Genomic DNA, 22812 nt, shown 5'->3' with positions numbered 1-22812 from the left:
TCAGGCGGAGTCAACATGGTTTTATGAAAAGGAAATTGTGTTTGACAAATTTTTTTACAGTTCTTTGAGGATGTAACAAACAGGGTGGATAAAGGGGAACCAGTAGATGTAGTGTATTGGGATTTCCAAAAGGCATTCATTCGATAAGGTGCCACATAAAAGCTCACTGCACAAGATAAGAGCTCATGGTGTTGGGGGTGATTTTTTTAGCATGGATAGAGGATTGGCTAACTAACAGGAAACAGAGATTTGGGATAAATGGGGCATTTTCTGGTTGGCAAACTGTAACTAGTGGAGTGCCATAGGGATCAGTGCTGGGGCCTCAACTATTTATGATCTATATTATTTACTTAGATGAAGGGGCTGAGTGTATTGTAATCAAATTTGCAGATGATACAAAGGTAGGAAAGCAAGTTGTGAGGAAGACACAAAGTGTCTGCAATGAGATATGGATAGGTTAATTGAGTGGGCAAAAATTTGGCAGATGGAGTATAATGTGGGAAAATGTGAAGTTGTTCACTTTGGTGGGAAGAATAGAAAAGATGAATATTATTTTCGTGGAGAAAGACTGCAGACTGCTGCGGTACAGAGGGACCTGGGTGTCTTTGTGCATGAATCACAAAAAGTAAGCATGCAGATACAGCAAGTAATCAGGAAGGCAAATGGAGTGTTGGCATTTATTGCAATGTGGATGGAGGATAAAAGTAGGGAAGTCTTGCTGTAACGGTACAGGGTATTCGTGAGACTGTACCTAGAGTATTGTGTACAGTTTTGGTCTCCTTTAAGGAGGGATATAGTCGCATTGGAAGCAGTTTAGAGAAAGTTCACTAGGTTGATTCCTGGGATGAAGGGGTTGTGTTATGAGGAAAGGATGAGAAGGTTGGGCCTATACTAATTGGAGTTTAGAAGAATAAGAGGTGATCTCAATGAAACATAAAATTCTGAGGGGGCTTGACAGAGTAGATGCTGAGAGGATGTTTTCCCTTGTGGGGGAATCAATAACTAGGGAACAGTTTTAAAATAAGGAGAATCCCTTTTAAAATGGAGATGAGGAAAAATTGCTTCTTTCAGAGGAGGCTGGGTCATTAAATATATTCAAGGCTGAGTTAGACAGGTTTTTGATCGACAAGAGAGTCGAGGGTTATGGGGGGCTGGGAGAAAGTGGTGTTAAAGCCACAATCAGATCAGCCATGATCTTATTGAATGGCAGAGCACGCTCAAGGGGCCGAATGGCCTACTCCTGCTCCTATGATCTTATGATCCAAGTGAATTGAATTGGATACCTGCCATGTGCGCTGCAGAAAATGACCTATTGGTGGGATGGAGCCAGGGAACTGACATGCAGGCCAGTGGTGCTTTTATTAGCGCTCACCTGCCTCCATTCTTGACTCTGGCAGAGCCTAAAAATCAGGCCCCAGATGTCTGACACACTGTTCCTCACTGAGATTCAGATAGCAGAATTGCTCCCTGAAAGAATTGGTTGGCTATGGCCCCCTGTTGCGAGCTCTTCTCCTCCTCCTCTTCCTCTCTCTTCCAGCAGCTTGTTCTGCTCTGTGTTTCACCTCTATTCATTCTCCCTGTCCTTCTGTAGTCCCAGGGGAATGCTTTTACTGCATCCACATCTGGGAACAAGTGGTTTATGCAGAATCTTTGCAGTCAGGACAAATTCTTCCAACATGTGCCACACCACTCCCTGTAGACTTTGGCAGTTTTACAGAACACTAGAAACCATCAAACAATTCTACAATCACAGCAGGAGCCAATGGAAATCAATTAGTAACCAACCTATAAGTAGTCGATGATCTCTTTAAGTAATGCTGATGGTGATCCTTCCTATGGCTGAATTCATGTTCAACTGTGCATGTTTAAGAGACTGTTAACTGGAAATTTGAGCTCCAAAATGGCAGCACTGGCGTCAAATCAGTTCTCCACACTGATTGACATCACCCGCTAACTACTCTGCATACTTCCCACAGACACTGCCTGTTTCTGCACTAACACTCGCACCAATATGGTGTCTGGTGCATCTGGCATCAGAAGTGTGCATGCATGTGCGCCGCAGATGCCATTTTGGTGGCGTAGGGTAATGTCACTGGAGTAGTAATTCAGAGGCCCTGGCTAATACCCCGGGGACTTGGGTTCAAATACCACCATGGCAGCTGAGGGAATTTAAATTCAATTAATCAAGTAAAAAAAATCTGGAATTGAAAACTAGTCTCAGTAAAGGTGCCATGAAACTCTCATCAATTGTCACAAAAACCCATCTGGTTCACTAATGTCCTTTAGGGAAGGAAATCTGCCATCCTTACCTGGTCTGGCCTACTTGTGATTCCAGACCCACAGCAATGTGGTTGACTCTTAACTGCCCTCTGAAATGGCCACTCAGTTCAAGGGCAATTAGGAATGGGCTGGCCTGCCAGCAATGCCCATGTCCAATGAAAGAATTAAAAAAAACATTATGGGAGAAACACAAACTATATCGACTCCTCAGGGGTCAGCAGCGCACGAGCTGCTAATATCAATGAGGAAACCTGCGTGGGCCACACAGGCAGTGGTCCATGGCATTGTTTGTCCCTGGGGAATCAACATAAGTCCACTTGAAGCAGTGCTATGTGAATGAATTTTTCCCCCTATCTTCCTGCTTATGATGTTGCAACCTACTGTTACTGGAGATGTTTGTACTGTTCTGATTGCTCGTCAACTTAATATTTGTGATGAGAAAGATTTTTTGCTGCATGTATACTCTAAATAGAATTCTTTTTGAAAAATAGTTTGAGAAAAGCTGCTCACACAACGTAGTGAGCGACTCATTAATTATAGAGAAATTGGCCATTCTCTCTTGTCAATTGCATGGTTGTGCTGAGCATTGAGTAAAGATAAATACATTTTTCTTAATTAAGCATGGAGGGAAGATGGGAGCTAATGTCGTTCTGCAGCCAGATTCCTGCAGTCTACCAGCAGTGACTCAGAAGAGCTCAAGCAGAGCTGTGGAACCTGCATAGAAGGAGACAAATTAATAAAAATTGTCTGAAAATTCAAGTACAGAGTAGATGGTTGGAAGAATTGGATTTGCAGTCAGGCAGTTTAAATGTTGGCACTCCTAGTTGTGAGTTGTAGTTTTATCTGAGATCAGTATCTATAATGTAACTATAACCTTTAGTTCTCCACATTTCCCAGATTCAATGTTATAATCTTGATCATTAGTAATTTGCAGAGGAACAATTTAGTAGGTCACATAGAAAAAAGATGGGTAATTATTTTAGACAGTGAAAAAATCCTCTGTACACAGAGGTTAAGGAAACGCAGTGTTTACCAAGTTGTTGTACTGCTGTACTGTTTGAATAAATATTATCAGATGATACACTATCAATATCACAATGAATCTTCCTGCAAGCAGAAAGGATAGCTCAAAGGTCAAAGATTGCTGTAATTATAAAGCTTGCCTTCTTTCCTGCTTTATATTCTGTTTCCATCTCTGAACTTGAACTTTATTCCAAAGTTCTCAGTTATTAGACCCCCTTTCATCCACTTTAGGCTCATTGGTGTCCACTACCACAGATGAATAAATGCTAAAACTCTATTGATTTAAAAACATCACAAACATTGCACACAGTGAATGATTTATTGCATTTTATTGAAGAGAATTACTGTACAAAGCTGTGTAGTACTGTCAGTCAGGCAGTGTGTAGCTAAAATCATCAGACGTGTAAAGGTTGTGGATTGGTTTCATTTCACACCAACCTCTGCTATCACAATTTTTGATGCAGTGGTATATTATAAACCTATCTATTGATCAAATGAACTACTGCAACACAATACAGTACCCGTAGAGATGCATGACGTAACATTCACCCCCACACTAACCCCCAGTAGAATTTGCTGGAAACAGCAATGAGATTCAAATCCCCTGGGACATACCACAACCAAATTTGGAACCAAATTTGCTTTACGAATTAACTGAAATTTTGAACCAATCCCAAATAAGAAAACTGCTCAACATTCACCAATACTGATGTATTTGAAAGCTAGTCATGTGATTGCTCATTCATTGGTAATTAAGTAAGCAAAATATAAGACAAAATATTAGCTTTAGATAACCTGACTGCACTGCAGTCGAATATAAATGTTCTGAATAAGTAAAACATTTGGGCATGAATTTGATATCATAGAGAAACGTGAAAAAGATCTATTTTACCGGACAAACTGGCAGAAGGTCTGATGAAAACAAATGAATTGTATTATTGTAACTGGAAGAGTTAATAGAAATTAGCTTGCTGGAACATTGTGGAACCTTTTAGTCTCAAGATTAACACTAGCATACACTCACAAAAAGTGCTTAAAAATGTTTCTGCTTAATTTTTTTTGAATTGGCATTGTATTTTTGTTTAATTCAGTATTTTTAAGTACAATACTTTTCTTTTTTTCTTGAATTTTCACTGGCCATAATCAAAATTCTCGATGGATTTTTAACCCATTAAGGGTATTGAACAGAGCAGTCTGTATTTGCAATGTTTCAACCACATTTTATTGTATTCTGAAAAGTGACCTTTTGCTCTAAATTGCATGCTATAGATACCCAAGTGAAAGGTTTGAAAACTGAGACGAAGTCTGTTCCTTTTACTTTGTGCTCAGCATCTGTTCATGGCAGAAGCTGTCTGGATGTGAAGATGTACCTACCATCTGTGCGCTGCTGTGTCCTCTTTTGTACTTAATCTATAGTTACAATCTGCTTTGGACATACTACAGCTACTTAAATGTTTCTCGTATCTTTAACAGAATAAAACCACCCTTCACACAGTGTGAAATATAAGCAGCAAGCCATAATCGGAGAAAAGCTGGGGAATGTGATTGAAGGGACAGTTTAAAGAAAGTTAGGTTTTCAGGAGACTTTTGAAGACTGGGAGGAAGGTAACAGGTGCAGAAATTCTGGAGAGAATTACAGAGTGCAAGACTGAAATGACTGCAGGCTTTGGCCTAGAAATTAAAATTAAGCTCAAACAGAGGTGTGATCTGTGAGCAGCAGGTGCTGCCTTTGTCTAATGAAGATGGTGACAGGACCTCGAAAATTGGTCCATCAGCCTCTTTAATAGAGTACCAGTGGCAGTGTCAGAGGGAGCTCACTAGCCATTGGTGTGGGGGGTGAAGGGCAACAAGATTGGCCAGGTGGTTAGCAACGAAGAGCCTAAGGTGAGTTGGAGATAGGGTGGGGGGGTAGGTGGGAGGGGAGTGGGGGAAGGATGGGAGTGGATGAGCTAGGGCCAGCAGCAGTCTGCAGTTTTACTGTGGAGCTTGGAGGAGCACTCATTTTCTTCCTGGCTCCACACTATGCTAAGTGTTTTTTTTTTAATTACCATTTTGGTGGTGACCTCCTGGGTTTTCTAAGAACTACTGGTCAGGCTGTAGGTAGACCTGGGGGTAATTCTGATTGTAACAAACCTGGCTCCTGCTGCGTTCAGGGATAGGTAATTCTGGTTTGGGTCTTAAAACAGGTGTTAAGCCATTTATGAGCATATTCAGTGGTCCAAACGGTTGCTTTGGGTGACTGCCTGGGATGCCTCTACAGTGCCTGAACCAATATGGCATTAAAATTGTTTGCCACGTTGTTTGGGAGGTTGGCCCATAAATTTGGACCTGTTTGCACACATTTTCTGGGTGCAACAAGAAGAAATTCCCCCCCCCCCCCACTCCCCTGAACTTGAAGACACGGAGAAAGAGGAAAAGAATATTAGGCCTGATTTAGAAGTGCAGAGAGCACACAAGCTAGAGGATTTTGTAGATATAGGACAGGGTAAAGCCATGGATAGACTTGTACATTAGGCAAGCATTTTGGATTCAATATTTTGGAAGCTGGCGATAACATGGATAATGATGGAGTGAGGTGTAGAGTAGGATCAAAGGTAGGCATCAGAATTTTGGAGAAGTAGCAATTTATGAAGGTGGAACTTGACAAATTGTTAAGGAAAACGTTGGAGTAATCGAGCCCAGAGGGAACAAATGCATGGTAAGGATTTCAGTGGTGGTCAGAATGAGATAAGGTCATGTTTCTGAAGTGACATTGGGCTTTCAGATATCAGGTTCCAGCAGTTCATGGTCAAATAGATGACTGAGGTTGTTCACTATCAGGTTCAGCCTGAGAGTTTGCCCCTGCCCAATTTTAACTCACGCCCGCTGAAAGGAAATTCCTCCCTCATTTCTACAAATGTAGTTATGGAAAGGATGGAGATCTTGGATGAAACATTTGGACACATCTGATGTAACCATGCTGGTGCGAGAGCAGAACCCATTCCAGGCCATGTGCTGACTGTGTTTGTATGGGTAGACATCAGATCAAGTAAAGTCAGTTCCACAAAGGTGGACTACAGAGGAGGAAGATGGAATGGCTAACCATGTTGAATACTGCAGAAAGATTGAAGAAGAAAAAATGGGCCAGCACACAATGGTCACAATCGCAAAGGATGTTGATGGTGATTTTGACCAGGACAAACTTGGTGTTGGGCAGATGGTAAAAATTGGACTGAAAGGAGTCGACCATGAAATGATGGAAAAGGTGACAGTGGAGTTGCTTGTTGATGACACATTTGAGATATGGTGGTAGTTAGATAATTGGTGGGCATTTTGAAGGGAGGATCTTGACAACATTCTTGAAGGGTGGCTGTTGGAGGCTGAGGAAAATGAGCTATTGATGATGTTAATAACCATTAGTAAGACCAAAGACAGGTTGTTATACAGTGAGCAGTTAGACTTAGAGACTTCTGTGGGCGAACAGGATGGACCTCATGGTGAGGGAAGATACAGGGCAAGCTATACAGTGTCATGATGTCAGTACATAGCTGGGGGCCCAGGGAGACAAGGATGGCAAGGAGGAGTAAAAGGAGAAAATGTCCAAGAAAACCCAGCCATGATCTTTAGGATGTGAAAATTCATGAGTTCCTCACACTTGATATTGAAGGTGTGGAGCAGAAAGCAAAGGAAATGGGCAGGGTTTGGGGATGGAGGGGGCTGGTGGGTGGTTGAGGAGACTGGTGTCATTAACCTTCAGAAGAAGTAAGAGGATTCATCCATAAAGAGAGCATGTCAAATCTCAGTAAATGGCAAGGCCAGTCATGCACCCGATGTATTGATACCTGCAGCCATCAGCTTTAAGGGTGCTGAGGTTAGAAATATACTGGGGGCTATCTGCAGTGCTTGAATGTGTCTTGTTTCTCAACAACCAGAACAGGGTGCAGCATTCAAGGTGTGGTCTGACCAGAGTGCGGTACAGTTTGATCATTAACTCCTCTGACAAATATTCTACAGTTTTGACTTTGTAGTTCAATATCCTATCGGCTTTGTTTATTGCTGCTCTGAATTGGTTAGATATGTTTAGCATTGGTCTAATAAGACTCCTAGGTTTCCTTCAGCTTCAACCTTAGCTATTTCAACACATTCGTGAAGTACGTATGTCATATATTTTTCTCACTTTACATTACACTTGCCAGCATTAACTTTGATCTGCATTGTTGTACTAACTTGCAGATTCTGTTCAACAGATTTTTAAAAATTTTTAACTGGCCTCTCATTATTCAGTGAAACCTATTTAGAATAAATTCATTGAAGTAGCAAAGGATTTTCACAATACTTTACATATTTGTTACACAGCCCAGATTCAGCCAAAAGGACTTGGACTCCTTCATGAGCTGTGTAACATCCTAAAAATCACTTAAGAGTGTACACCACTGAAATCCAGATTGATTCTTTCCTCCTTCCCCATCTGCTTACATTAAGAATGGCCAAATCCCCAACCTGGACTGGCTCATCAGGCTGCTTCCTTGAACCCAGGACAAGTGGCTGACTGTGCCTAACATTTACTCAGTGTGCATTCAGATTTTGCTTAATATTTTAATAGTCTAATAAGACCGACCACTGAGACCAGATGAAACTGTGGCCTGAAGCAATTTGTTTTTTTTTACTTCCCTCTACCCCTATTGCTATCAGAGCAACAATTCTTTTTTTACTGTCGCACAAGTTTTGCACAAACATGACCACGAATTGTTCATTTTTTCACTGGTAAGAACTTCAGTGAAGAGATTTAATTTATCAACAGACAATGCAGCATTCTCTTAGAGTAAACTGAATTAATTAATGAGGCAGTTCTGTTCTCCTGGTTGTGCACAAAGTCTTTAAACGAAACCTTCAAAAATAAATTATTTGCTTCCATAAACTTAAAACCATTATCTGAAAAGTAAGATAGGATTTATAAAGTGATCCTGAAGATTTATAGCACAATCCAACACAATGATGTAGAATTTTTAGGAAGAAAAAAAAAGGCTATTAAGCCCAATGAGCTCGTTTTGTTTTAATAATTCTGTCTGTAGGCTGAATACCTTTCGGTTTAATGCTGAATAATCACAAAGCAATTACATACAGTGAAGTTTCATATGTTGTGTTATTATAATGTGTCTTTGGCATTGCCAGTGATGCAAAACAATTATTTCTCTATGTGCTGTTTCCCGTTAAATTCCAAAATAGTCAATGAGCTACCAATTTCATGAGAGACATGCATACAGGAACTTGAAGCAAGCATGTTAACTGTTGCACTAAACATACCACACAGATAAAGTACAACCCTGAATTATACACCCAAACTAGTCTTAGTTTAAGCTTCAGGTTTGAGATCTGGTTAAGGAGAATGACTCACACCATTTCATACATCCCAACCATCAGTGCTTCATGCAGATAGCATTTTGGACTTGCTGTCCGCATGTCAGTGTTTGTGGACAAAAATCTGCATGAATCAGCCCTCTTCTCCCCTGAAAACTGTGCCGACCAGACTCCTGCTGCTATTTGAAGTGATGTTGACCACAGTATACTGCAGACAGGCTTTCTTGCATGAAGAGCAATTCCCAACTACAATATGCAGTAGTCGGAATCAAACAACAGCAGGACACAGGTTGGAGCACTTTTGAGGGTAGGAGGGCAAATGGAGGGAGAATGGGGAAGAGGGGAAAAACTGGGAGAGGTGCTGTTGAGGTGGAAGAGAGCTGGCATTAATGGGGGGGGAGAGGAGAAAAGAGTTTAGGTTTGAGTGGGAGGTATCTATCAGGTTGAACTGAGAAGAGAAAGGGAGAAAATGTTAATAAAAACTAGGAGGGTTGGAAGAAGAAAGTTAAATAGATTTTTGTTTTTAATACCTCAACATAAAACATTGCCTGGGGACACTGCAGAAAGGAAAATTATATAGGAAGAATTGCAAACTGGTTAAAGCAGCTCTAAGCCATAACTAAGGAGGTTAGAAGTTTAATATAGTGGCATGACACTGAGCTCTTCTTCCATTGCCTTTGCCGCCACACTCACTTCTTTGGCCAGGAGTCCTCCCCCAGCACAGTGAACCTTTTTACCAGTCTCCAGTACTCTCCCTCCACCTGGAACCCTCCCTCTGGCCTGTTAGCCTCTCTTGGGGCAGGATCTTTCTTGTGGGCTTCTGAACCCTGCCATCAAGGCTCAAATTGGGGTCAGAAGCCTGCACTGTGTTGGAAACAGTTACTCAAAAGGAGTTTCCCCAGAATGGGCTAATTAATGGCCAGAGAGTGGGCTTGCCATCCAATTAAGGATGGCGGGCAAGCTCCTCTCAAAGCTGGAGGGCCAATCAGAGGCCTTCTAGCTTGGAAGCAGCAGCAGGATGCTATGGCTGAATAGTGAGGGAGAGGGCACTGCAAAATGGAGACCTCCTCTCTCCAACTTATTCAAACTTTAAAATAAAAATGGCCTTTTCAGCGGGGCCACCACTGTGGCGGGCCGAGGGTTGGGTGGGGGGGGAGGGCGGCAGTGTGGGGGTTAGAGGTGAACCCCCCACACAGGGTGGTGTGCAGCTGCTGCTGCACCTGGTCAGGCAGGGAGGGCCTCTAGGCCTGCCTGGAGCACTGACTCCCCAGTCTGCTGCTGGAAAGCTGTCTCCAGGTTGTCCCCCACCCCCTCCAGGAACCTGGAGGCCAATTGGAAAATCCCAGTCTGCCTCCATTAACAGGCCTTAATAGGCCTTTAATTGGGTCAATTGGCTTCCCGCTGCTTGCAGGCAGGTAACCCTGCTGCCGACTACCCTCCCTCCAATCCCGACCCATCCTGCCTCTGGGAAAATGACCCAGGGGTGGGTTGCCACCAGAACACAGGTCAGTGGTGTGAAATTCCATGCACGCCCACCTCCATTTGCAGTCCTGGTGGGGGCTAAAAATCCAGCCCTTGATCTTCTTATTAAGAACTGCTGGCATGACATTGGCTTTCTCAATTTGCTGCGCCCCTCACTCACTGCAACCTGTCTCCCTCTGAACTTGCTGCACTCCGTTCACTCAGGTCCAATCCTAGCATCATTAACAAACCTGCTAACAGGGGTTTTGCTATCTGGCAAGCATTCCTATACCTAGCAGAAGCCAAATGGCAACTCTCTGACACTTCTTCTTACCTCCTCTGGACCATGACCTCACCATTGAACGTCAAGTCATTATCTCCAGGACTGTCACTGACTTCATCTCCTCTGGAGATCTTCCCTCTACAGCAGCCTCCAACCTCTTAGTCCCACAACCACGAACAGTCCGCTTCTACCTCCTTATCAAAATCCACAAACAGGAGAGCCCTGGTAGATCCATTGTTTCAGACTGTACCTGCCCCACTGAAATGATTTCTTCCTATCCTGACTCCATTTTTTCTTTTTTTTTATTTGTTCAGGGGAAGTGGGTGTCGCTGGCTAGGCCAGCATTTATTTCCCATACCTAATTTCTCTTGAGAAGGTGGTGGTAACTGAACCACTGCAGTCCAAGTGGGGTAGGTACATCCACAGAGCTCTTAGGAAGGGAGTTCCAGGATTTTGACCTCGCGACAGTGAAGGAACGGTGATATAGTTCTAAGTCAGCTTGGTGTGTGGCTTGCAGGGGAACTTGCAGGTGGTGGAGTTCCCATACATCTGCTGCCCTTGTCCTTCTAAATGGTAGAGGTCGCGGGTTTGGAAGGTGCTGTCTAAGGAGCCTTGGTGCTTTGCTGCAGTGCATCTTGTAGATGGTACACACTGCTGCCACTGTGCATCGGTGGTGGAGGGAGTGAATGTTTGTAGATGGGGTGCCAATCAAGGGAGCTGCTTTGTCCGGGATGGTGTCGAACTTCTTGAGCGTTGTTGGAACTGCACCCATCCAGGCAAGTGGAGAGTATTCCATCACACTCCTGACTTGTGCCTTGTAGATGGTGGACAGGCTTTGGGGAGTTGGGAATTGAGTTACTTGCTGCAGGATTCCTAGCCTCTGACCTGCTCTTGTAGCCATGGTCTTTATATGACTACTCCAGGTCAGTTTCTGGTCAATGCTAACCCCCAGGATGTTGATAGTGGGTGATTCAGTGATCATAATGCCATTGAATGTCAAGGGGAGATGGTTAGATTCTCTCTTGTTTGAGATAGTCATTGCCTGGCACTTGTGTGGCGCGAATGTTACTTGCCACTTATCAGCCCAAGCCTGGATATTGTCCAGGTCTTGCTGCATTTCTACACTGACTGCTTCAGTATCTGAGGAGTCACGGATGGTGCTGAACATTGTGCAATCATCAGCGAATATCCCCACTTCTGACCTTATGATTGAAGGAAGGTCATTGATGAAGCAGCTGAAGATGGTTGGGCCTAGGACACGACCCTGAGGAACTCCTGCAGTGATCTCCTGGAACTCAGATGATTGACCTCCAACAACCACAACCATCTTCCTTTGCGCTAGGTATGACTCCAGCCAGTGGAGGGTTTTCCCCCTGATTCCCATTGACTTCAGTTTTGCTAGGGCTCCTTGATGCCATACTCGGTCAAATGCTGCCTTGATGCCAAGGGCAGTCACTCTCACCTCACTTCTTGAGTTCAGCTCTTTTGTCCATGTTTGAACTAAGGCTGCAATGTCAGGGGCTGAGTGGCCCTGGCGGAACCCAAACTGAGCGTCAGTGAGCAGATTATTGCTAAGCAAGTGCCACTCGATAGCACTATCGACGACACCTTCCATCACTTTACTGATGATGGAGAGTCAACTGATGGTGCAGTAATTGGCCGGGTTGGATTTGTCCTGCTTTTTGTGTACAGGACATACCTGGGCAATTTTCCACATTGCTGGGTAGGTGCCAGTGTTGTAGCTGCACTGGAACGGCTTGGCTAGGGGTGTGGAAAGTTCTGGAGCACAGGTCCTCAGTACTATTGCCGGAATGTTGTCAGGTCCCATAGCCTGTGCAGTATCCAGTGCCTTCAGTCATTATTGGCGGAAGACTGGTATCTGTGATGCTGGGCACTTCAGGAGGAGGCCATGATGGATCATCCACTCAACACTTCTGGCTGAAGATTGTTGTCTCCCCTTGTCTAGTCTCTTCTCACTAATCCGTGACTCTTCCAATATCCTTCATCAGTTTAACAGTTTCCAGTTTCCTTGCCCTCACTGTCTCCTATCCACTATGGAAGTCCAATCTCTCTATACCTCCATCCCCCACCTGGATAGTCTGAGGGCTCTCTGCTTCTTCCTTGAACAGAGGCCCAACCAGTCCCAATCCACCACCACCCTCCTCCGCCTGGCTGAACTTATTCTTACATTTAACAGCTTCTCCTTCACTCCATTCACTTCCTCCAAATAAAAGGTGTGGCTATGAAAACCTACATGGGTCCTGGCTATGGCTGCCTTTTGGTGGGATACGCAGAACATTCCTTGTTCCAGTCCTTCTCGGGCCCACTCCCTCAACTCTTTTCCAGTACATTGATGACTGCATCGGTGCTGTTCCCTCCTTTCATCCTGAACTGGAAAATTTCCAAAACTTTGCTTCCAATTTCCACTTTTTTCTCACTTTCACATGGTCCATCTCCAACTCTTCCCTTTCCTTCCTCGACTTCTCTGTCTCCATTTCTGGGGAAAGGCTATCAATGAATATTCACTATAAGCACACTGACACCCATGGCTATATTTCCTCATACTCTGGACTGAATTTTGACAGCCCATCGTGAGTCATGCCGGTGGCCCCAGAAGTGGGTGCCGTCACCACGTGTGATGTGTGCAGCCGGCCAACCGTGATTATGATACGTTGATGCCGGCATCAGATGATTTAATGCAGTTTGCTGCCGCCCTTTTTAAAGCACTGCCACCCCTGCTTGTTCTGCTGCTTTTCAGTAAGGCAGTGAACCTGGAGTGTTGCTGGACCCCTCTGACACTCTACTGAACTCCTGGACCACCCTCCCCCCCAGCCCTTTCACCATTGCTGTTTATGTTGCTGTTATTGGAATGTCTGGATCCCCCTGCTCCAGGACTGCCGAGCCTCGGGACAGAGTGAGGGCAAACTGGGACAATGTCCAATGCAAGACACTGGCTAGCACCCACGGTTTGCCGATGCCTCCCTGGAGATCCTCCTCCAGGCTGCAAAGGAAAGGCAAGGAGAGATCCTCCTGCCTGACCAAACAACTTTGGAACGCTCTGCCTCAGAAGATGGTGGAGGAAGGGTCACTGAATATTTTTAAGGCGGAGATAGATAGATTCTTGTTAGGCAAGGGAATCAAAGATTATCGGGGGTAGATGGGAGTGCGGCGTTCGAGACAGAAACAGCTCAGCCATGATCTTATTAAATGGCGGAGCAGGCTTGATGGGCTGAATGGCCTACTTCTGCTCCTAATTTGTATGGTCGTATGGTATGGTCATAAGGCTGGATGGAGATCGCAGAGGAGATCAGCAGTCGTGGGTCAGTCCCCGGAATTGGGTCCAGTGTTGCAAGAGGGTCAATGACCTCCTTTGTTCTGCCAAGGTGAGTCCTCTATACCTGTCCCCTCTTTTGGGCTTGCATGTGGCTATGTGGGGAGGGAGGGACCACAAAGGAGGTGGCAAGGTGGACTGGCAGGGGAATTCCTGATCTTCATCCTCTAACGTCAACTGAGGAGGAGACTCCGGAGCTAGCGGGGGGCCCGGGGTGGCTGTGTAATCGTAGATGGTGAGATTACAGTATTGGCACAAGAGAGTGAGGATTGTGTTAAAATGACTGCCACTACACTTTTGGAGATTCACATCATTCATGGTTTGCATGAGGAGAGCTGCACAACCTAACCCACAAAAGTTTATGTTCTCTCATGCAGGTCATTAAATGCCAGAGGCAAGCGCAGTCACTGTGACAGGGGCCTATCATCAACCTCTGAGGAGGAGGAGCACTCAGAGGATGCACCGTCACATCATTCTCCTGCACTTTCCACCACCGGAGATACTTTCACCTCGGTGGGTGTGCGTTTGGGCTTAGATTCAGGGTCACAAGCTGGTGAAAGCAACACATACACGCCCGACAGCTGGCTGAGGCTGAGACAGCCAAGGCCTCTGACAGTCAGTGGACTGTGGGTGGCCAGGCCCATGCCAAGCCCCAGGCTGATGACGAGCCTCTGGGGTTGACAGCACAGAACATGCTGGAGTTGCAGAGAGAGGTAAGGGACCATCTGGTGGAGCTGCCAGAGACAGTGCCCGGCCATGAATGGACAATGGAGGAGTCCATCTATGCCATGAGTGCTGTCATGTCTCAGGCGTGTGAGTGCATGATTTCTTCCATTGAGAGGTTGGTGACTCTCATGGATAGCCAGATCCCACAGATGCATGTAGACCTACATCTCCTTGGCCATGAGCTCAACTGAGCAGTGGAAAGGCAAGAGAAGAACTAGGACCCTGGAGGGATGTTGACAGCAGCTCCTCAACCCCTCCGCCAGTGACCCCAGCTCCAGTAGCTGTGATGACGGAGGATGCTCCTGCACCTGTGCAGCAACACCTCAGCTAGCCAGGGTCCTCCAGGCCTCAGGCAACCAGAGGACATATGCAGACGTCATTCCAGGCCCAGGGGCAGCGTGATCAGCAGACTGCCTCCATCTCAGATGCTAGTGCAAGGGTCACACTCTGTATAAGCACACAAAAACATATAAAGAAGGGCACCTAAACACTTCACAGGTGTATTAAATTTGGCCTTTGTATTGTTTTCTGCAATTGATGTCATAAATAGAGTTTACATTCATTGATGTAAAATGTTTATTCTTTCATGCCTGAATTGGGAGATGCTGCCTTCACCCTTGCTTGCTCATTGGGCTGCCTGTGTAGGCAAGCTCTCCTTCGGTAAGTGTCTTAGATGTGCCAGAGCATGTGGTCAAGCTGGGCGCTAGGCACAGAATGCAGTGAGGTGAGTCGTTATTGAGTTCACTTTGAGAGGCCATCATGATGGCCAGAAGCAGGTATGCATGAGATTGTCTCTTGCCTCCCTTTTGCATCTCTCAATGTGCCTGGCCTCCAGTGCAAGGGTTCAAGATCCAGTGCTGCTTGCTCATTAACCTCCCGCCATATCCTCCTCATCGGATGAGGACTGGTGATCAATCATATTGTCTTCATGCAAGACGTCCCCCTCTGCAGTGCTTGATTGTGCAGAACACAGCTGACCACCACAATATGCAAGACACTCGCTGAGGCATGTTGCAGGACTCCACCGGATCAATCGAGGCACTGGAATCTCAAATTCAGCAGCCCAATGGCCTGTTCGATGGTCGCTAGGGTCGAGCTATGGCAATTGCTGTACCCCACCTCCACTGCATTGCAAGGGTTCCTCACAGGCATTAATAGCTGAGTCTTCAATGGGTAGCTCTTGTCCCCAAGAATCCATCCCTGAAGGTGAGCGGGGTGCCTGAACAGCTGAGACACCTGGGACTGTTGAAGTATGTAGGCATCGTGGCTGCTTCCTGGGAAGCGGGCACAAACTTGCAGGAAATGCTTTCAGTACTCGCAGATCAGTTGAGCGTTGATGGAATGGAAGCCCTTCCTGTTGACGAAGGCAGCTGTCTGCTCTGTGGGAGCCTTGATGGTCACAAGTGTGCAGTCGATGACACCTTGCACCTGGGGGAATCCATCGATGGCTGCGAATCCGATGGCCCGCTTGGCCTGACACTCAGGGTCGGTTCAGTATTGCACATAGTCTTGTAGACAGATATTTGGTCTCTCAGGGAATCAAGCGACATACCAAGAAGGCGGGAAAGTGAAATTGAATCCTAAGGTCAGCCATGATCATTTTGAATGGCAGAGCAGGCTCGATGGGCCATATGGTCTACTCCTGCTCCTATTTCTTGTGTTCTTGTAGACATAGTCACTGGCTCTCTTGAACATGGAATTGGTGACCTCCTTGATGCAGCAATGGGTTGCTGCTTGGGAGACCACACACATGTCCCCAGTGGATCCCTGGAAACAGACAGATGTGTAAATATTCAGTGCCATGGTCATCTTCAGGGCAACGAGAATTGGATGTCCACTGAAGTCCATGGGTCACAACTCGTCCTGCAGCATGGCGCATAAGTCAGTATGGCCTACCTACAGAGCCGCAGTCTTTGCTGCCTCTGCCACTCAGACATTTAACGATAACAGAGGCGAGTCCGGTACACTCTCTGGTGCGGGTAGACCCTTCTTGGTGTGGCTGGCTGCTGCTGCTCTCCTATTGGAGCTCGATCTTGGCCCTCCCTTCCTCTGAGCCACTGCTGTGCGGCACGGGAGTCAACAAAGACAGGGTGTATGACACCCATGCCATCTGATCAGTAGTCCTCTAGAGTTCTGTCCTTACAGAGACTGACGTGCCTTGGCACTTTTCCCTTTGCTATTCCCCTCAGAAAATGTGATAATACCCCTCATTACCCACCCTTCCAGAGAGCCCAGGACCCAAGATATAGCCCACCCGACCCTTGCACCCGAGATACAACCCACCTGACCCTTACACTGATATTATGCCCACCCTACAATGAGCTTACCTGTGCGGAGTGCCCAGCATTGCAGACCGACAATGGCCTCCGCTCCTCCCCTTTAACTACTGCTCCCCATGGCTGCCTTCCCGCGGCGTCACTGAGGCCGCCACTTGAAACGGTCGGAGATCAGAAAGCATGTGATCCCCATCCACCGTTGATGAAATTTTAAAACCTCCCATAAAATTGCAATCACGTCAATGCAAATGTATTACAACTAGCTCTTCTGCAATTTAAATTACAGTATCACCACGTTGAGGTGGCAAAGCCGCCTTGGAGCTTTCCCACCGCTGACAAAATCCGGAACTGGCATCATGACGTCGGGTTTCTGGGCAAGTGTATCCGTCACTATTTTCCAGCCCCCCACCAAACCTCCACCCCCTGGCCAGACAAAATCCAGCATCCTGCTTCTTGTAAGGACTCCATTCCATTCTCCCAGTTTAATTGTCTCCTTCGCATCTGTTCTGATGATGCAACATTCCATAACAGTGCTTTGTTCGTGTATGGCTTCCTTTTTTCTCAACTAAGGACTCCCCACACCATGGTTGACAGGGCCCATGACCATATCGGTCCCATTCCTCACACTTCTGCTCTCACCCCCTTCCCTTCCCTCCCAGAATCATGATAGGGTTCCCCTTGTCCTCGCCTTCCACCCCACAAGCCTTCATATTCAGCAGATCATCCTCTGCCATTCACACAACCTCCAGCATGATGCCACCTCCAAATACATAAGGGCGGCACAGTGGCGCAGTGGTTAGCACCGCAGCCTCACAGCTCCAGGGACCCGGGTTCAATTCTGGGTGCTGTCTGTGTGGAGTTTGCAAGTTCTCCCTGTGTCTGCGTGGGTTTTCTCCGGGTGCTCCGGTTTCCTCCCACATGCCAAAGACTTGCAGGTTGATAGGTTAATTGGCCATTATAAATTGCCCCTAGGATAGGTAGGTGGTAGGGAAATATAGGGACAGGTGGGGATGTGGTAGGAATATTGGATTAGTGTAGGATTAGTATAAATGGGTGGTTGATGGTCGGCACAGACTCGGTGGGCCGAAGGGCCTGTTTCAGTGCTGTATCTCTAAAAAAAAAAATCTTCCCCTTCCCCTCTTCTTTCAGCATTCCAAAGGGACCGTTCCCTCCACAACACCCTGGTTCATTCCTGAATCACCCCGTTCCATGCAAGCACAGGAGATGCAACACCTGTTCTTTTACTTCTCCTTTACTCACCACCTACGTCCCAAACACTCCTTCCAGGTGAATCAATTATTTACAAGCACTTCTTTCAATTTAGTATACTGTATTCGCTGCTCACAATGCAATCTGCTCTACATTGGGGAGACCAAATGCAGATTGGGTGACTGCTTTGCAGAACACCTCACTTCAGTTCGCAAGTATGACCCTGGTCACCTGTCATTTTAATTCTCTACCTTGCTCTCATGCTGACCTCTCTGTCCTCAACCTCCTGCACTGTTCCAATGAAGCTCAACATAAGCTTAAAGAACAGCACCTCATTTTTCGATTAGGCACTTTACAGCCTTCCAGGTTTAACATTGAATTCAACAATTTCAGACCACAATCTCTGCCCGCATTTGGTTTCTTTTTTCTTTGCAGGTTTCAGTTTTGCTCTTTTTTTTCTTGTTTTTGATCTCAGATGGTAGCTGTTCATCATGGTGCCATTCACACCTCCTCTAAACACATCTTTTGTTTCTTTACTTGTCTCATTACCACTCCCTTTGGCCCTACACCACCAACCCTTTTGTCATTTAATGTCTCCTGTCTTCCACCCGATTAGAGACCATCCCTTTTGTTCCTTTTTCCACACTCCCCACGCCCCCACCCCCTTCACTTGCTTAAAATTTATTATATTTCTAATTTTTCCCAGTTCCGATGAAAGGTGATCAACCTGAAACGTTAACTCTGTTTCTCTCACCACAGATGCTGCCTATCCTGCTGAGTATTGCCAGCATTTTCTGTTTTTATTTCAGATTGTCAGCATCATTCAGTATTTTGCTTTGGAGATTTCTGCACTGTCTTGACCAGTGTTTATCCCTCACTCAACATCATGTCGTTATCACATTGCTGTTTGTGGGAGTCCTCTGTGCACAAATTGGTTGCCGTGTTTCCGACATTACAACAGTGATCACACTTCAAAAGTACTTAATTGACTGTAAAGCACATTGGGATATTGGGTGATCATGAAAGGTGCTATATGAATGCAAATGTTTCTTTTGTTTCTTTTTACTAAAGTCGAGCATGTGGGGGATGATTTTAACTGGAAGATAACTGCCCCACTTAAACTCGCTGTTTCTGGGAGGGCAGGAATTCGGCTTGCTCTCATGCAGGGAGGTTGGAAGACAGTTCCTTTGAGATCTTGAATGGGCCAGCAGTGGCCTGGAATTTTTTGTGTGCTCCTCCTGGCCACACCAAAAGATACCTAGATTTAGAATCATCGACTGGTTAGTGTACAGAAGGAAGCCAGTGAACCTATTGACTTCATGCTGGCTCCCTGCAAGAGCAACTCAGCTAGACTCACTCACCTATCCTTTCCATGCATACTTTTTTTATCTTCATTTGCTTATCCAATTCCCTTCTGAAAAAGCCACAATTGAATCTGCCTCCAACACAGTCTCAGGCAGTACATTCCAGATCAAAACCACTCATTGTGTAAAAGAATGTTTTCTCGTTTAGCCTTTGGTTCTTTTGCTAATCACCTTACATGTGTGTCTTCTATTTCTTGACCCCTCTGCCAATTGGTTTCTCTCCATCTAATCTGCCCAGACCCCTCTTGATTTTGAACACCTTTATCAAATCTCCTGTTAATCATCTCTTCTGTAAGGAAAACAACACTAGCTTCTCAAATCTATCCATGTAACTGAAGTCTCTCATCACTGAAACCATTCTCGTAAACCTTTTCTGCACCCTCTCTTAAAGCTTTCACATCCTTCCTGATAAAGGCCTGCTACCTGACCCAAACCTGACGGGACCCGACGACATGTGTCAGGTTCGGGTCGAGTCAGGTCGCTGTTCTGGGTCTAGCTTTCGGGCTCAGGTCAGGTCAGGTCGGGTCTAGGTCGGGGACATGCAGCATTAATTGGATTTGAAAGGCGTTTAAAAAGATGAAGATTGGAGCCACTAGGTTAGTGATTGTTTGGTCACGTGTTAAACAGAAACCCATGCCCAGACAGGTTGTGCCACACTGTACCAGTATCTGTATTGCTTCAAATAAACACAGCAATTGCCTGAAGGCTCAGAAAATATCATTATACATTACCTAGACTCCTGCTTTTCAGGTTGAAATACTTGCTGCAAGTTTATCCAGTGAGCAGCTGAGATGCAAAGACCAGGAAGGTCCTGAATGATTAATTATTATAAAATATACAGTATTTATATAACAAATATAAAATGATCACTGTCAGGACTCTAGTCTACACACATACAGTACTGTACTGTAGGTAAAGTGTACATTCCGGTGGTCGGGTCAGGCTTGGGTCGGACTCAGGTCGGGTTGGGTTCGAGTCAGGTTTTTTTTTTCTTGACCTGAACAGGCCTTTACTTCCTGGAGTGCAGTGCCCAGAATTGGACACAATACTTCAGTTGAAGCTGACACAGTTAGTTATAAAGGTTTATCAAAATGTCCTTGCTTTTGTCCCCTATGCCTTGATTTATAAAGTTCAGGATCCCATACACCTTTTTAAACCACTTTCTCAACCTGCCCTGCCACCTCCTACAATTTGTGCACATTTACTCCCATTATACACATTTCTTGGACTGTTTACGAACGGCATCCTGCTATCCCTTTAACGCTGCCAGTTTGGCCCCTCAAACACTGATTCAACTTGGTAGAGCACGCACAAAGCATACTCTCCCTTTTATACATGAAAATTTGAAACTGGGGACTGACAACAGCCTCCGAGTGTGGTGGAGACAGGTTCAATTGAAGCATTTAAAAGGGAATTAGACTGTTATCTGGAAAGGAAGAAATTTCAGGATTACGGGGAGAAAGTGGGGGAATGGCATTAGGTGAATTGCTCATTTGGAGAGGCGGTGCAGACATGATGGGCCGAATGGCTTCCTTCTGTGCTGTAACAATTCCGTGGTTCTGTGAACTAACAGTGGACTGTTATTTACAGTTAAGCAGTCTGGTTTTGGCAGATGGACTGCTCACTCATGTACAAGCCCACCTGAAAATTACATCGGTCAGGCCTAGGACACCAATGGGGCCCAGGGCTGCCCACAACTTTCAATTGCTGACCCTCTGTTTTCCGGTGAGACATGAACAGTTGAATATCTAAGAGAGTGAAAGGCTATCCATTCGATGAAAATTCTCATTCACATTCAGTCTTCAGTTCTGGAAGATATTGCCTGAAGCATTAACTTACACTCTTCCCTCTACAGAATCAGATAAATTTGCTGTGTGGTTTCAGGCATTTTATTTCTTTATGTTTCAGATTTCTATCATTGGCCATTTTTAAAAATCTTTCTTATTGACATAGTTGTACAATATAGACCAGATGCAACATGAGGCATTTATCATAATTCAGTCACTGGGAATAACCTTGTAGAAGGAGTTACTTAATAATAAGTTGACAATTATGTGTGAGAAGCAAAAAGAAACATGGGCCTGAATTTCATGAGGAGGTGGTGGCCCCGCCCACCACGAACTCTGGAAGCCATGACCACATTTTGCGTGGCTCCGGAAATTAATTGTTATCCTGCCTGCAAGAGCTGCCAACTAATCAGAGGACCAGCAGCTCTTCAGTCCCAGCAGCGCCACCAGGTGGGGTGGCCACTGCTGGGACTGCAGCAAGCCTGAGACCCAGCCAGCAATAAAGTCAAAGAAAAAAGTAAGTGGGGTCGGTGTTCGCCTGGGCCAATCAGCCAGGCCCTAGCAAGGGTGGGCGATTGAGGGGGCAGGGGGTTTGTTCCAGCTGGGGTGGTCAGTGTCACTGCGGTTGGGGGGTGGGGGGGGTGGTCATTCAGCCTGCAAGGAGGCAACATGCCCATCGCCACTAGTAAGACACCAGTGGGGGTGGATAGGTGCCAGGCGTGGCACCCCCGCCATCCCAACTGATTTTATATTGCTCCCACCCCCACCTCCCAGACCACTCCCGAGATGGGGTGGGGAACTAAAATTCCAGCCATGGTTATCAACTAACAAATTATGGGTATCTTTTGCAATTCAACCCTACTTTTGTTTGCAGAGATAATCACACAATCTGACATGAATGCTTTTATTAATTGACTAAAAACCTTTAGTTAGTCTCATAGCAATTCTGTAAATTAGTAGGTGGGCAATTGGGGCGCTGGATGGAAATGATTTGGCAGCGAGTTGTTTGTCTGAGCAGCACTTTTAATATATGAGGTCTAGAAGCTGAAAGCTGAATATTCCAGTCAGCACAATTGGGACAGTAAGAATGGGTCCTCTGTGCTCAGTGGAGTGCCAGCATGGACGATGACACATTTGTCGTGTAGAATAAAATGCTTCTTTATTCACTTTAATGGGCTTTAGGTCAAATATTATGCAAGCCAAGTTCTACAAATTGTTAGAAAAAATGGATACCATGGCTTAATAAGCAGCTGAGCTACACAGAACAGAGGGCTGCAATTTTGATTTCTCAGCTGGGAGTTAGTCAGGAAATTTTTTTTTTTGTTGATGACGTGATGAAGATTGGCTGTATTGTGTTTCTTTTACTGTTGAATAAGCTTCCACAAAAATGTAGCCCAGCCAGGAATCAGCACCACCGGGAAAAAAAGGGAAAGGGAAATTAGTGAGCAAAACAAAACTTCCTTTCTATTTTCATTTTTTTTTTCATTTAAGATCTTTCCTTCACTGTACACAAATCGCTAAGCTGAGAGAGTGAGCAGCAACAAGAAATCAAACTTCTGTCAGTGGCCTTCTGAAGGAAGGTATTCGGGGTCCAGGGCCAATGTGCTCAGGGGAATGCTTATTTCTCAACAAAGACAAAAAGGGGGAGGGGCCTGTTACATCAGATTTCCACCTCACTAAACTTCTTGGAATTTCCTGGGCTGCCCTGAATGGGCATTACTGGGGCAGTACCTAC

This window comes from Heterodontus francisci, chromosome 1 (assembly GCF_036365525.1).
Source record: "Heterodontus francisci isolate sHetFra1 chromosome 1, sHetFra1.hap1, whole genome shotgun sequence".
NCBI lineage: Eukaryota > Metazoa > Chordata > Chondrichthyes > Heterodontiformes > Heterodontidae > Heterodontus > Heterodontus francisci.
This window is presented reverse-complemented; position numbering follows the sequence as displayed.